Here is a 17,140-nt window from a genome sequence, read left to right as displayed (position 1 = left end):
AACTAAATTAGAAGATTCCCCATCGCCCGCGCCGGCAGCTCAAATAAATCAAAACAATTATCCCCGCGGGGGATCAGCAAGATTGCAATTAATCGAGGCACAATGGCTCCGCGATACCAGACTCGTCAATGGAGGATATTAAAATAAGGGGAATCATCAAAATAATGCTATTTTATTGAAGCTGACAGTTTAATTAATTGTTTTGGCCGACCCAGGGTCTACTGGACCGGGCAAAACCAAAGTTTTAAGACTTTCCGGCGTCAGTTTTCCCTCCACTTTCAATAAGTATAGGTCCTATACCTACCTACTTTCAAGTCAAGTGTGAATAGGCATCTTCTAGGCAAGCGCGCTCCATCTGAGACTGCATCATCACTTGCTAGCAGGTCAGCCAAGTCAATAAATAAGAAAACCACCTTACAAATACGGTAAAGTACCGGGCAGGAAATATTCTACATCGACTTTTAGAAAAAGATAGTGGTTTTATAGAACGTTGTCTCTGTCGTTGAGAGCGACTAAACGTCACATAGGAATGAGTGATAGAGATAACGTTCTACGAAGCCGAAATCCCTTTCTAAAGGTCAGTACAATATATCCAGCCGGCCACTGCACTTTTCTTCTCGTAGGAGAAGCATACCGAACCAGTGGTCGGTGGATTTGACGATTCAAAAGTACTTGTAAAAGTTTAATTGAATAAAAAGTATTTCTATTTGTAGTCGATCTAGCAACTAGAACAATGTTACAAATCATTACACTTCAATAGCTCCGAGATGTCTGCATATTAATCGCAATAACTTCCCTGGGTCGAGGGAGGGAGGCAGGCAACTGTGACGTAACTCTATTTAGTCCCGGTCTTCCCGGGAGGTCTATGTGGTACTCGCTCTCTATTGAACGTTGCTAATGGAATTGCGTCTCGTTATGTTGATATTAATTGTCGGCTAACAACGTGAGCTTCATCTAAATATATTAAACGAAAAGGTGCCTGACTGACTGACTGATCCATCAACGCACAGCTTCCTACCAAATACAATCCGGGTATCTTTAATTAAAACAAGAGTGAACACCTTCTTGGTAAACGCACCCCATCTTCGACCACATCATCACTTTCCATCAGGTGTGATTGTGGTCAAGCGTTTGCATTAATAGTGAATAAAAAAAACTACTAAACGGATCGAACTGAAATTTGGCATGCAGATATTTATTACGATGTAGATATCCGCTAAGTATTTTTGGAAATTCCACCCCTAAAAAGCTAAAATAGGTCCGTCCAACTTCACCTGATGGGATGGGATGGGAGTTTCAAATACATAACATACAACGAGTAGGTAACGAATGGTATTAAACATTCATTTGTTGATTTGGAGCAAACATGCTGATTATGATTTATGGATTATGGCTCTTTATGTTTCCGATTTGCATGAAATCCGCTCATCAAATATTTACCGCTTACGTACATAACACGTATGCATTATAATATTATGCAAACTGTTGCGTCCCTCACTGGTAATAATAATGCACAGTTTATTATCGTTCTTGTTTAGAAACTGGGTATTTTAGAGTAAGTATAGTAAGTGCTTCCCATCATAAGTAACCATTTCTAATTTATTTATTTAGAGTTTTTTATATGTACATTGTACCTATATGTAAAGTTAGAGGTGCGTACATGTTATCGACCCCGGATCTCCACGATTAGAAGGCCGACGTGCTAATCATCAGGCCACTGTTTAGTAAATAACGATTATGTGCAAAATGTAATACGAACGTCGTGTAAGCATATCATCAATCCTCCATTACCTACGGTAGAACTGGGAGCTGCTGGGTATTACGCGCTTCATCTTATTACGGTGTCATTAAAGCTTGGCTGAGCGCTGCAACAGAAGCCGCCCCACGACACAGATCACATAACTCATGTGGCAGTATAACCATCGTCCTAGGAGACGTGCTGCCCTGAAGTTACACTCTCATGAAATAAGCTGATATTAACAGAAGTGAACTGTGCAGACCAACGGTTCATGAGGTCTCAGGGTCGAGTTTGGTCCAGCCTAAAAATTATTGGGTTATTCTGAACAAAATTGTCTATTAGAAGTAGCTTGGAGTTGGGAAGTTGATGGTGTTATACCCCCATACCGGTCGGAGTAGGGGAAAAAGAGTGCATCTATTACAATATCTCCTATTGGTAGATCCTTTTATAGAACCTTAGATTTTTGTCTTGTTCTAGGAAAGGGACTGTATGTCACTCAGCTATTGCTGTTGTTATAGTGGTACTTTTTGTGACGTGGAAGAAGAAAATCGATCGTAAATTATTACAAAGAATATTCAAAACTGGATAGAATATACCGGTTATATTACACTGTGCCTCCATCGTGAGTTATAATGGGGCCTAATGAAGAGTCATACTCGGCTGAAAGGATTTAAGTCGCTCTTATGATTAAATGCTAAATGCGCCACAGCCGCCACAGTTCTCGCAACTTGATGTTCGGGCATTATGTTAATTGGAAAAAAGCACAGTTATCAACTTGATTATTTATGATTATTTATGGTTTTAATATATCCTACCATAATAATATTATTGTGAATGCAAAAGTGTGTCTCTCTGTCTGTTACCTATCACGGTGTACTTACCAGAGAGGTATGTCAAACAATCACACAAATATGTAACTTGGATTATATAGTATTTTATATGCTTGAGGGCTTGAGTGTGTTGTGTAATTGAGAGTATCTTGGAATGAATTTCGGATCATTCTCGAAGAACTCGGCATCAAACAGCGTGCACTGTCTTCCTTAACTGTACGCGCTCGCATTCTCACTTTCCTTGGTCACTTAAATAGACACGATGTCTCCATTGAACGTCCAGTAGTAGAGGATACCAGAGCACGTGGTAGATCGCCCAAGAGATGGTCAGACCAAGCGAGGACTGTGATGGACCCTTACATGAGTGCTCAAGGAAGGCAACCAACAGAGAAGAATTGAGACACATAGTTAAGTTGCCACAGCACTGCAGTGATGACCAAGTCTTTCAAGAGCTTTACACTTTTGACAGAATGGTCGTGGTCGAAGAAGAAGATCTTTAACATTCACCCTCAATTTTCCAGACAGATTATCGATAAAAAAAAAAAGTAGTAGCCAACCTAACGACTTTTAAACTTATTTAAACTGTAATAAATTGTTTTCGACGTTATTAAACAGAGCTGTCTTGTTTCTTGGAACTTTTCAAACAATCGTAGAGAAAAAACCAGCAAAGTTAAGAGTATTCAACGCTCGGAATAGTTTAAAATGAAACTTTTATCCCTTACTTACCGAACTACTCGCAACTTCGAGACACGACCCGATGGGGTTTTATTGCAGTTTCCATTGGCTTTTGAAGAAAACTTGTACTTTGGTTTTATTATACTTACTACTATTAAATAAAATAAACATTAGTAAATTAAAAATTGATATCATTCCCGACGTGATGCAACGAGTTAGTAGGTATTCTTTTTCAACACTACAACGGTGTCTAGTTTTTACCATTGTAAGTCCATCATAGTTTTTACACTATTATCAAAATGCTCAAATATTTACAACCAAAATTTTTCAATCATGGTTATGTGCAGGGACCTGTCTGATGTATTTACTCAATTTTCATCTACAACTGAGCTTATGGCTTATGCTCTATTTCTAAACCGTTAAGCAATTGCCGTGATCCTTCAGGAGCGGCTGGCAAATTTTTTATACCTTTTCCAGGTTAGTCCATTTTCATGATTACTGACCACACTGGATTACACACCAGATTATATTGCAGAAATCCAGGAGCTATTATAGCAAACGCAGTGGGCATCCACGTTGAAGAAAGTGTGTCTTTATTTTTCATCAGCGCGGGTTTCCAGGCAAACAAAAGCTCAAGTCAATAGATCACATTGCCTCCTGGGAACTATAGCTCCGCTACGCACTGTGGTGTTTCGCCATAGTGACTAATAATGCTGTTTAATGTACATTTATTATGGCCCTATCCATACTAATCCATATCCATAATAGCAGATGCCTGCGACTTCGTTCGCGTGTATGTAGGTTTTTAAAAAAGCCCGTGGGAACTCTATTATTTTCCGGGATAAAAAGTAGCCTATGTGCTAATCCAGGCTATAATCAATCATCTCTATTCCGAATTTCAGTCAAGTCCGTGCAGTAATTTTTGCGTGAAGGAGTAACAAACATACATACATACCTACATACACACAAACTTTCGCCTTTATAATATTTGTGCGATAGTGTGTTAGTGGGATTAGCGAAATTAAGAAATGACGTCCTGGGGATGGTCAGGTATCCTCGTCCTCCTCCAGGCTCCTTTTTGTCCCGAAAAATCAAAGAATTCCAAAGACCTTAACAAAGAATATATTACATAAAAATGTTAAATACATTTTTATGTAAGGTACAGAGATTTTTATCCTGGAATGTCAAAGAACTCTAGAAATTTTTAAAAATCCCAATTTTTGCGGACGTAGTCGCGGGCATCGGTAGGTAAATGTAATATAACTACCAATATTTTATTTAACTGAAATGAATATTATCTTATCAACATTAAAATAATATGAAAATATTTTTGAATAAATTTTAGTTCATTATAAATTCAAGTCTCATAATATTATTATTCTAAAATGGAGAGCTTTCCAATGTAGAATTTATCGCAATAAATTACTTTGATGAAATTTTAGTACTTAATGGAATTTTGCGAACCTCCTAATACCATTTTCTAGGTATGCCTAATTTTAATGTGACTTAAAAAACTCAACTTTTCTTATCAACCTGAGAGTATTTAATAAACCTAAAAGCTTATAAAGTATTTTGTTAGGGTTCCGTACCTCAAAAGGAAAAAGCGATATGTATAGGATTCACACACTAATAAGTTCAATATAAATACTGCTATACCTCTTTCAGGTTATATTAATCTTAGAATTCCTTATCATTTACCATCAGGTACGATAGCTAATTTAAAAAATTCAAAGTGCACATATCTGTCTGGTCAAGGGATACAAATATTTGCTTTGATAAGGCTTACAATTTGAAGAACTCTACCTACATACAAATTCTCGGTAGATAAGAATAATCTGTCCAGCATATTTCTAATAAAGTATTATTAGACGTATACCGATTGTAAGGTTATTTTTAAAAATTGATTTGATTTGTCAAAAAAATTTTTAAAAGAAAAATAAAACCGACTTCAAAAACCAAAAACACTAAAAAGTAGAAAAAAATTTTTGTTGCTACACATGTAATGTACCTGGGTATGAAGTCGAGCGAGCATATTAAAACAAAATTAGAAATCCAAGAGTGAAGCTCGCCCGACTTCATACCTAGGTACATTACATGTGTAGCTAAACAAAAATTATTTTCTACTTTTTAGTGTTTTTGGTTTTTGAAGTCGGTTTTATTTTTCTTTTGAAATTTTTTTATTTCACAATTTTTAGTGGCCCCACTGTACTATAATATGCTATGCCCAGTTAAAACCCTACTGTTTACTAAGCTATTACAGTGATCGCGAGCAATTTGCTCTTATCCATTGAGGAGTTCTGTTCTCCATCTCCGAAGATATTCATCAGATCTTCACCAAATTTATATGGGACCAGCTGCACAGTATACCCTTTCAAACAAAAAAAAATTCCAAATCGGTCCAGGGGTCTTTGAGTAATCGGGGAACATACATAAAAAAAAAAAAGATCCCGACGAATTGAGAACCTCCTCCTTTTTTGGAAGTCGGTTAAAAATAATATAAAATTATTAATTTATCTAATGCAGGTAGTTTGATAAAATCGATATTTCGCTCATTCGATGTCATACAATCTGTTGCTAGGAGGCCAACAAGATTGAACTTGCATAAATACGGGTGTTTTGAAGGTTTTAGTTTAGTCTCCTTCTGAGATTCGGAGCGATATCGCATATTTTCGGTATTTGGATTGTGAACTGAATAATTAGATGTTGTGATAGCAATCACGCTCTAATTAAATTATTTATTTTGGCATTAGTTTGTTTAGATTAAAACTCTCGGATAACCTCTACACATTGAACTTGTGTTTTTTGTGTTGGTTATGGGAGGACATTCCAATAATTCGATAAAAATATTTAAATAATACCTGCTTTTCTGACGCCAATACGATGGACCCCAAGGTCCCAATGTGCTAGAACGGCGACCTCGCACCGGAGCGCAGCGTTGGAAGACCCCCCCACTAGGTGGACAGAAGAAATCAAACGAGACGCAGGGGGCCGCTGTATTCAAGTGGCGTGTGGACTGTGGAAGTCTGTACAGGGGAAATATGTCCAGCAGTGGACGTCTAGCGGTTGATGATGATGAGAAAAATATTATTAAAGTTTCCTAGAAAACCACAAATTTTTCCACTAACTCAAATAATCTGAGACATGATAGTACCTAGTGATATTTCATACGAAAGCATAATTTGAATCTCTCTTCATTTCAGTAATAATTGTACATATCAGTTTTTGACCGCGCTCAATAATTTCTCAACCGACTCCGCTCCCACAAAATATGCTTACAACATTGATATACTAATCTCAAGATAGACAGAAATACGATGGAAAGTTTGGCTTATAAGGCCACAACTTGCACTGTCGTTGTGCTAAGACTGAGATCGTATGTACATTTTATTATCATCATGATCAACCCATCGCCGGCCCACTACTGAGCCCGGGTATCCTCTCCGGGTATGCTAGCCCAGTGCGGATTGACAGACTTCACAGCATACTGAAGAAATCTCAGCGAAAGAATCGAACCCCCGACCGAATAGGACCTCGAAGCCTTAACCAATAGGTTATCACAACTCTTTGTATCTTTAGTTGACACAACTAAAGATACAAAGAGTTGTGATAACCTATTGGTTAATATCATTGGGTTAAAGCTCTGCTTTTAATTCGCGGTAATAAAACATGCCGACGTTCGCATCTGACGGTGTCTGCAGCAAGGCCGGTAGCACACGACACGGCTTGTCGCAGCGGTGCGCGGAGTAAGATTTTGTATTAATAAAAGCCATTATACTAAATAAGAAGAAGATTTTGTATGGCACGACATGGACTAGTCGGATGGCTTATCATATTTGTAATTTTAAATTCAGCCTTTCTTTGATTATTCAAAACACTAACAAGGAATTATGATAAAGACAGACATCAGTCATTCTAGAAACATTAAATGTACTGTACAGTAATTATTTCGTGTTCGCAGAGTGTATGATCTCTTACACCACACAAGTCCGTAGATTCATCCAGTCCAAACACAAAATAACAGCCTATCGCAATTATGCTTACAGGCATGCTTCATACATGGCTTCAAAGCTCTGAGCTTTCAACCATACGAAATGACATAACAAAAGATGAAGATATTTTTATTTGGGATACAAAGAAGATACATTCCTTTATTGATCACTTCCATCCAACTATTATGGCGTGAGTACACTAGCGTAACCGGCGTTAACGGTGCGTTAGCGCGACTGTCGTTTCCGCACTCCGCTGCAGCAGACGGGCTCGTGTGTGTTCGGCTTAGAGTGCGGTAATTGGCGCGGCTTCGCGAGCATCCCCGAAGCTCCGCACAGCGCACTCGTATATTGCCCTGCTTTAATGAGCTATTAAACTCAGAGCGCGTAATGTGCTCGTAACTTTAAATATCTCGTCATGCTCAATAAGGAAAACAGCGAAACATTAATCTATTCTCTTCGAACGGGGGTTTCTTTTTTAAATCTGAAAAAATATAGAGTGCTATTATCTTCAAATTGTTGTTTTCTGGTTATTTTAGTTGCGGCATCGTTCTCGTTGCTTCAAACGGGCTAATTTTTGCTACTGATATAAGCCAGGGATAGTTTTTAACTACGTTTTAGCAGAGTGAAACCCTTGTGAGAGAAACTTTTAGTGGTTGAAAGTCTTTGTAAGGATTTAAATGATAAAATTTTGAAATCAGTCCATTAGTTCAAGTTCCATCTACGATGTCAGAGATTTGTAATTTAATTTAAAAAAAAAATTACATTATTAAGAGGTGCTAGGTAATAGGTACTAGACTTCATGAAGTCTAGAAGTTAAGTAAGAAGTAAGTGTTATAAGGATAAATCCATTTTATCTGAAATATCTGGACTTTGATTTAGTTTCTTTCGATATGGTCGATAATTACATCTTTCACCGAGCAAATATTCTTATAAAATAATAAAGGAAATTTCTTAATTGCCAAAACTTGTTCGCTTCCGGCTGAGCGGATCCTTGTGTCGGGCTGTTAGCCGGAAGCGCGGGGTATTTAATATTTCGGCCGGTATTATGCCGGATACAATGGAGGGAAAAAGTTTGAACTTGGACCCCTTGGACCCTCGCTTCGCTGCTACGATCATTACGGTTCAATTAATAGCTTTAAAAGCTACAACATACTTTTAAAACGCGACCAGATGACGCTTTTCCATAAATAAAACTGTATCATGTATCGTTGGCGAAATTTTGAAAATGATGACTTTTGAGAAATACATACATTTCTTGAGATTAACGCTTTACAGCAGACATAAGTGTTAGGTTGATTTTGTTTTGTACAATGTTGTGTTGATATTGTGATAGGTAAAAGGTTTCATACTTTTTTTCCGCTGAAGTTATTTATAGTGCAGGTAATGCATCGGAATGCATTCAAAGGCGTCGGAACAAAAGGCATCAATAAATCCTGAAACCTCTCGGGGCTGAAACTCTCCTCCGTAAAATGCATTTCAATGTATTAGAATGCATTATAATGCTAAAAGCGCGTCGTATGCATTTATGTACATTTTTATCTCAGGAATAATGTTAGCTTGTTCACAAAAAATGATGTTTAATTGCTGTTTAAAACGCCTATACTTTGAAAAGTTAAAGGCACGCGCCCGAAATCGAACCCCCAACCTAACAAATAGGAAGTGGGCGTCTGAACAACTAGGCTATCATGAACGTAGTCCTTACAGTACCCGGGTTGAGGAATTGGGTTACTTGGTACTTATAGATACCGTCAATATCAATTTATAACCGACAGTTTCTAAATCCCATCAGCTTGGTGGTCAGGTCCCCTGCAGCATCAGGATTGAGGAGTTGGAATCCTAATTTTTTATGGAAACAATGTCCCAAGATTTCGATTTAAAAAAATACGCAAATCCGTTCAGTAATCTCGGAGATATCGGTGTACATAGAAAAACATAATTCCACCATTTTTGAAAGTGGGTTAAAAGTCGCCCATCTTACTCCTTGGAAGTTGAGCCGTTCCGAATATTAGCCCATTCAAACAAACAGACAGACAGACAGAAATTTTAAAAACGATGGTTCAGTTATGGTTTAAATAACCATAATATGAGCTTAATATAGGGTAGTTATTTCGAAATTACAGACAGACACTTCAATTTTATTTATTAGGTAATAGAGAGTAGATAAAATCTCATAGCAAAAAGTGTTGTAATTAAAATGAATGGGAAGAGATCAGCGTGGTTGTGCAGCCTCCCGCGGGGCGCGCTGCACTCGATCTCACTTTATCTGCTCCAATAAATACCTGCTTGCAGCGGGGAATCGCTAGATGCATTGTTTATAGTTCGCCCGTTATTTTGTTTTAGAGAAGAGAGTAATATTTCGATAAACAATCACACTATCGCACTAATATTATTATAAAGGCGAAAGTTTGTGTGTGTTTCACGCATAAAATACTGGATGGATTTGGCTGAAATTTTGAATCGAGATAGATTATACCCTGAATTAACACATAGGTTACTCTTTAGAGTTCCCACGGGATTGTGACCAAATTAAATCCACGCGGATGAAGTCGTGGGCATCAGCTACTAAACGATAAGTCCAATAAGTTTAAAATAATAACAAGATATTATTGTCAACATGATCGCTAAGTATACCTGCCATTGAAACAACCTTAGTAGAGCTACTAAGGTGCTAAGCTGGTTGTTGTACCTACTAAGGCTGATAGAATAAGTTTATAGTGTCTGTAATACACAGACAGACAGAAAAACCGACTGGAAGGATTTATAAGGGTCCCTAGTAACTGTAAAAAGTGTAAGTAGACAAGATTAAAAAAAAAATAGGTAAAAATAGGTTTTATTTCTAGCAAGTCAGGGTATTAAAAAATAAAAATTCAAATTAGATCATCATTCATCGGGAAGCAATAGCATTTTTTTCGTTCATTAAACCAGCGCCGAGCACTCGGCCTAATGAATAGAGCTGCGAGTATCGGTAATAGGCTCCCTCCACTTCCCCCCACTCCAAGCCCTCAGCACAGCTCACGGGAATACTGAGGACTTGATCCGGAATCAGAAGTTTTTCTGATAGCATTTTTATAATGCAAAGTGGTTTTACTTTTAACGGCTTGAGTACTGAAACTAGTTGATTTTAATTTTTCATTTATTTATATTATGTTCTGTTACTTTTCTGCCTAGATTGAATTCTGTGGATTTTATCTGTATATAAATTGCATAGGCCTAGTAGATCTAGAAGAGAAGCCGATGGCTCAACGGTTTTCGTCTTTAGCGCTCGCGTTCCTCCATATTGTAACCAATGTATTGAGACACATAATATCTATGATTGAGACATGGTCGCTCCAATTAAAAGTACGTGAGCGCATACCTACAGCGTGAGCTATTGAAACAATCAACACTTACGGGTGGGGCAAACTCAAGAGCGAGAACCTCAACGCTTGGTATAACGTTATTTTTGGCAAAAATACCTAAACTAAATATAGAAAAATTATTATGAAATAAAGTGCGCAATAAAATTGTTGATTTGTCTATTTTCTTAAATAATGGTTTATTAGCGCCCGATGTTGTCTTTTTTGCCATAAATTAAATTTAGGTTCAGGTCAAAGGTTTGCAGATTTGGTCGTGGAACTTAATAGGAATGAATCAGCTTAGCTTATTCATTTGTTCTATGATTACGAAAGTTTTCAATGATGTTAGCAGGAGCTGTCAACATTAATTAAAAAACAAGTTATCGTACCTATTGCAAAAAATATAAAATGTATTAAGTATAATTTTTTATATCGAAATGTGAAGATAATTTTTCTCCAGCAGCTAACATCCAATAAGTTTTTCCTATTATTACAAAAAAATATTGCCAAAACGCGTTTGAACTTACATCTTATATGTGTTCATGACATGGCAGAGATGTGCGAAGGGATCCTATGTCAATATTGAGCGTCCCTACGTCTTGGAAGGACGTCTTGACATCTTTACTGGAAGGTAGTATATTGAATGACGCAAACACTTCCAATGTTATTATTTTGAGGTACAGGCAGCGAGTAGGTTCTGTTTAGATAGTTCTGTTTCTAGGTCTAGTTTTATAGAACTGTGCTAGAGAGGTCCTGCTGTCATCATCATCATCATCATCATCGACCCATCGCCGGCTCCCTAATCAGCACGAGACTCCTCTCAGAATGAGAATGGTTTGACCATAGTCCACTAGACTAGAAACTCGATAGACGTTGAAAGAAAGAAAGAAAGAAAGAAAGAAAAAACGATTATTTTTGAAAGCTCTGCCACACGTTACCAGTTATACATACCTACGGGTTAGGTTATCCCGGCGCCTCTAATACTTGAGCAAAAATACCTCAAGCAAGCAGAAGAAGCTGGAATAAACTGTGTCATGTGTGGCACAACCCGAGAAAAAGGCCCAACTCAGCATAAATGCTGTATGCCTTGCACACACACAAAAAACGTACAGCGCTAGTTATCAGCCGGAACCCCAATTCGGGTGGTGCCACGGAATTCTTCATAATTGTAACGACCTCACACCGGAAGGCGCAGTGTTGGTACATCCCCACCAGGTGGAAAGACGAGCTCAAACAACTCGCAGGGATCCGTTGGATCCTGGCCGTGCAAGATCGTGTGGTGTGTGGGAATCCCCACAGGAGACCATGTCCAGCTGTGGATGTCTTCCAGTTGACGATGCTGATGGTGGTGTAATCTGTGAAATGGACCATTTTATTTGTAGATATGATAGAGCCATCAGAAGTAGGTGGACGTCAAAAATACTCGTATATCAATACAGCGGGCATGGCATCCATCATGGCGGCGCACATAAATCAGCCGGATTAGGCGCTCGTTCACGCGGAACAGCCATCTGCGTACACTTTGTAGGCGATAGGCGTGTTCACGTCACGGTATCTATTTTCATTTCACTGCTATCTCAATTGCGTTATTTGCTTAATATTTGAGATTTCACCTGTAATTCTGCATTCCTGTTGACAGATCTAATAACAGATATTATGACAGACTAATGGATCTAGAATCTAGAACAAATAGTTATCTAGAAATAATGAAGATGTCATAATGTAAATAGCAATATCTAGCAGCACCGCAGTCCCGTCGTGACCACGATCCATTTAACTAGGTCGAAATCGATCGATATAATATAAAGTAAAAATCCTTTTCACCAGGATCACCTCTCAGTATGAGAAGGGCTTGGCCATAGTCCACCATGGCCAGGTGTGCATTGGCAGATGTATTGTTATTTATTACGTAGGTACGTACCCATCTTGTACACTATATAAATATGTCGTTAAATCACGATAGCACCAGACACAATGCTTTCTGCAGCATTATTAGTGATCGGCGATTAAGTTGCTTTTCAGAAGCTCGATTATAAGTTCTTGTCGACGCGGACGGTTCAAAGATCTGTTTTTTAAGGGACCAATAAGTAGCCTAAAAAGTTTTGAAACACTAATTAATATATTTTTATCATTGATTTGGTCATTTCAGAAAAGCTGAGAAGTGATTTAGTACCTCGAATTATAATCCATTGGTCACTATTTCGAATAAGTGTAGCTTGAACGACCACAGAAGATGCAAAAAGTTTATTACTAACTTACGTTACTTTTTTACATTCTGCTTACTTGAGTAACACTTTCAAAGAAGACATGGTATAAACACCATCACAAATCGCTAACAAAATACCTTACAAAATTCCGGAAAATCATCGACATGTTATCCAGCAAACGTACCTCCCCGTCTCAGGCTACATCGCATGACGCATGTACTTACTCCACGTTACGCGGAATACATTTGGGCACTTCCTTTCCTCTTTTAGCTTCTACAGACGTACTGACAAGGTGCCAACGTATCGGTACGACTCAACTCCAATATTGTCGATTTTCTTTAATATATGGACGTGGTTTACCGAATAATCACAAAATCTTCGGTGACTGAAACAGATAAGAACTAGCACCTTCTATTAGAACACTAATCAAAACCACATCACTGTGTAAGTGTCACTCAATTTTCCGGGATAAAAATTTAGTATACTTATGTATTTGTGTGGTCCGGTCTGCCTCCGTACCAAATAGACGGTGCACGCGACTTCATCCACGTACATTTCGATTATTGTGAATTCCCGTGCGAACTCCTCGATTTTCCAGTATAATATCCATGCTCGGGATGCAAGCTTCCTTTGTATCTAGTTTCGTCAAAATCGATGGGCCCTGGAAAAATAGCAGACAGACATACTTTCGCATTTAAATACATATAATGTATGGAAATAATATACCTAAGTATGATCGGAAATAAGATTAGTATAATGAGTATAAAGTAGCATGTTAACTTCTGCCCTGCTTACTGCAAGATGCCAGGTTATGAAGTCCCAACTTCTAAGTTGGAACAAAAAACGCCGAGTCTGTAGTGAGTTTCGTTAAAGCCTTGAATGTGAAGTTGGCGCGACGCGACGTTCATGAGGCAGTCGACACTGATTTATGCGCTCACAGTTTTGCCACTTTCACCGGAGTTTCTTTTTACAGTAAAACATAAATATTCCTTAACTGGAGTTCTTTTTTTCTTAAATTGGATTAGGCTGGATTCATTTATCTTTAACTAGTTTGGTACAGGTACCTATTGCCCTAAAAAGAAAATTTATTAACTCTTTCTTAAAAGCAATCTAAAAGTTTTTAAGCACTCACCTACTTCAAACAGCTTTTTTTGAATTATCAAAATTACTACCTTTACAATATAATACTATAAAATATATATTTATAATTTTTCCAAAAAATGGCTAATAATTTTTCGATTCAAAATTAGTGTATTTCCATGGTTTTTTTTTGTATTCGATTTGACATTAATATTGTTATACCCTTGAATGGTCTGATTTAGAGTAAAAGTTGGTCTATAATGTTAGACATTGGAATATAAACTATTGCCTATAACAATGAAATTGAAGAAAGTGAAACCCAGCAACAGCTACGTCGGACTATTGACTGCTTATTCGTATAGCTATAAAAGTAAATTGAGGAAATCCTTTATGTTTTACTCGATGCTAAAGGATATAATCAACAGTGGGGGAGAAAAGTGCAGAAAATTGCTACATGCTACGGATGAAAGTGAAATACGTGACAAAACAACGCGTTTCGTATCGGTTTATTTGATTACTCGCGATTTTATTGTTTTTTATGTAATTAAAGCGACAAATTAAGCAATTTCCGGTGAATAAAGAATATGAAAATATGGGAAAAAATCTAAATAGCCTTAGGATGGAGGTAAACTTAGAAAGGTTGTGGGATTTTTAAATCACCCTAACAAGGTGCCAAATATTATGTAGATCGATGTCACCCACTGCCCAAGTTCAAGGTCGAAGACCTCTTTGACGTGAAACCAAGTGTCGCTTACATAAATATTATTATTATAGTGTACAAGAGTGCGCAAACACAGGTGTACTCTATTCCCTCACTCTCACAGGCCAATTCGGCACCACTGGAGATATATCAGGTGATAGACCTACGACATTATCTACTTTCCTTTTATGTGTGTGTGTTCCTTAGCTTTTAGGTGTGTGTGAGAGAGATGTTAGACCGCCAACTTTCCAACTCCGGTTCAGGATCCGGGATTCAAAGCCGTCAAACTCATGGTCTAGCCGAATAAACTAATTACTAGACCTACGAAGCCCATGCGATGTTGTAAAATGTTGTTGTAACTCAATAATGTTGAATGTACTGTAACCACAAACCGACATATTCGGTAACGTACAAATTATGACATGGTCAACCAACAATGGTTCATTTCATTTGAGGTTACATTGCAGATTATTATCGAGGTAATGCACGTAATAAAAGTAGATAGATAGATAGATAGATGAAATCTTTATTGCATATCTGTGGTCGTAAGGAAAAGGGGCATAAGTCAGAAACGCGGCTACAGCTCGTTTCGCCAGTACGGGCCAAAGAAAGAAATTAGTCGAGACACCGTTTCTTAAAATCAAGATACCCATTGAAATATACATTATATTGTGATTTAATTTATAGTTTTCTTTTGTAAATGAGCTCATATAATATATAATCCAATTTTTTTTTTTAATTTATTATTATATATTTTAAATTAATGTGACTTGTGCCTCTTTTCTAAACCCAACTTCGGCTGCCAACCTTACGTCATACTAACTTAGGCCATTTTTTTAGTAAGTAGTTATTAATAAAAACGAACAAATTAAGATAATTTGTTTGTTATACTATTCATTTATTTGATAAAAATACTTATAATCTTAGATCACCGGATGTAGCTGGTTCAAATCTCAATAATTGGAAGTATTTGTGTTATTAACACAGATTTTTAGATGATTCTATGTTTATGTAAATGTGATTTTGATATTATATTATATTAAATATATAATATATAAATCTAAATCTAATTATTTTATACTATATATAGCTCGATTACCACTCACTGACTCACTGACTCATTGACATAATTGTTCTCCTAGAAAGAGACGGAAAATGATATAGTGATGTAAAGGAGATGTGTTCGGATTCGGGAACCCTCTGGGGAAAAATTATGACATTTGAGAAAAACAAGATGGCGGCCGACGTGATTTTTGCAGCTCCGTTGTTTTACAACCGATTTTGTTTAAACTCGCAACTATTTAGGAAAGTAGTAAACGGTTAATAGAAAAGGTAGAAAAAATTGGAAAAACAAAATGGCGGCCGAGCTGGAGCGTTTTCAAAATTTTCATTTTTCGATCCCTAACCGCGGCGCCACAGATCCGAAACGGGAAATTGAAACTTATAATTTTTTTCTGGTTTCGCCCACGATTATCCTTAATTTTGACGGAATGGGGGTAGTTTTTAAAAATTCAAGATGGCGGCTGTCGTGGCGGCCATTATGTTAGAGGTACGAAAAAACGCAATTTTAAAAGTTAAATATCCCACGGTTGACAACATCGGAGCGATTCGGCTTCTATGAAGCGATTGTACGTATAGGCTCGAGGTATAGATTGGAGGAAAAAAATTACCCCATTTTTTGGGGAAATTTCAAGATTTTCGGGAAATTGAAAAAAATCGAAATACGGACTTTTCGCAAAATCCGAGTATGAGCGATTATGTGTTTTGATCATACAAATGACATTTCGGTATTTTTGTCGCCGGAGACTGGCAACACTGGAATTTATCAAAGAAAAAGTGATTTTCGACACGGTCTTTTTCACGGTATCCCCTTTCGCGTGGGTGCGAGCGAGATGAGAGATTGAAACGTCATCGGGCGCGGTATATCCTGTAGTTAATAGGAAAATTATGAAACAGTGTAAAATCTTTCTGTGAAACGAGTTGGCGGCCATTTTGTATTTTTTTTAATTTTTCGAAATTTTGACCACGTTTTTGAAGCAGTTGGCAACATTTTGGAAAGTCGACATGTATCAATCGATTGTGTGACTCAACCAGCAGTATCGAAATATGTAAACGGTGTTGCCACATTTGGGGAGTTTTTCGAAATTTTCCCCAAAAACTCCTCCTGTAAAATTTTGTATGAAAATTTTTTTTCCACTGATGGTTTCGTATAGAAAATAAAAAAAAAATCGAGGAAAAATTTGGAAATAGCTGATGATCGAGGATGTCGGAGACGGGTGAAGGGTCCGCTCAAGGTATTGAAGATAGGTGGGGGGTGCTCCACCAAATGTCATTCATGACATCATCCAATTGCCAAAAAGCTGAAAAAAAATTCAAAATGGCGAAGAAAAGATGGCCACCATACAAATTTCGCCGGCGTCCAGCTCGGAGGGTATAAAAGATGGAGGTGCGGTTTCTTGGCAAAAGAGGATCAGGATCCAAAGGTCTACTCGATGAATAGAAAAAAAATTCAAAATGGCGGAATTTATTTTCCCATACATTTTGTATGGCGAATATTGAATGTCTCATTCTCGTAGAAAGAGAGAG

Source organism: Maniola jurtina, chromosome 6 (genome assembly GCF_905333055.1).
Source record: "Maniola jurtina chromosome 6, ilManJurt1.1, whole genome shotgun sequence".
NCBI lineage: Eukaryota > Metazoa > Arthropoda > Insecta > Lepidoptera > Nymphalidae > Maniola > Maniola jurtina.
Note: the sequence above shows the minus strand (reverse complement) of the source record.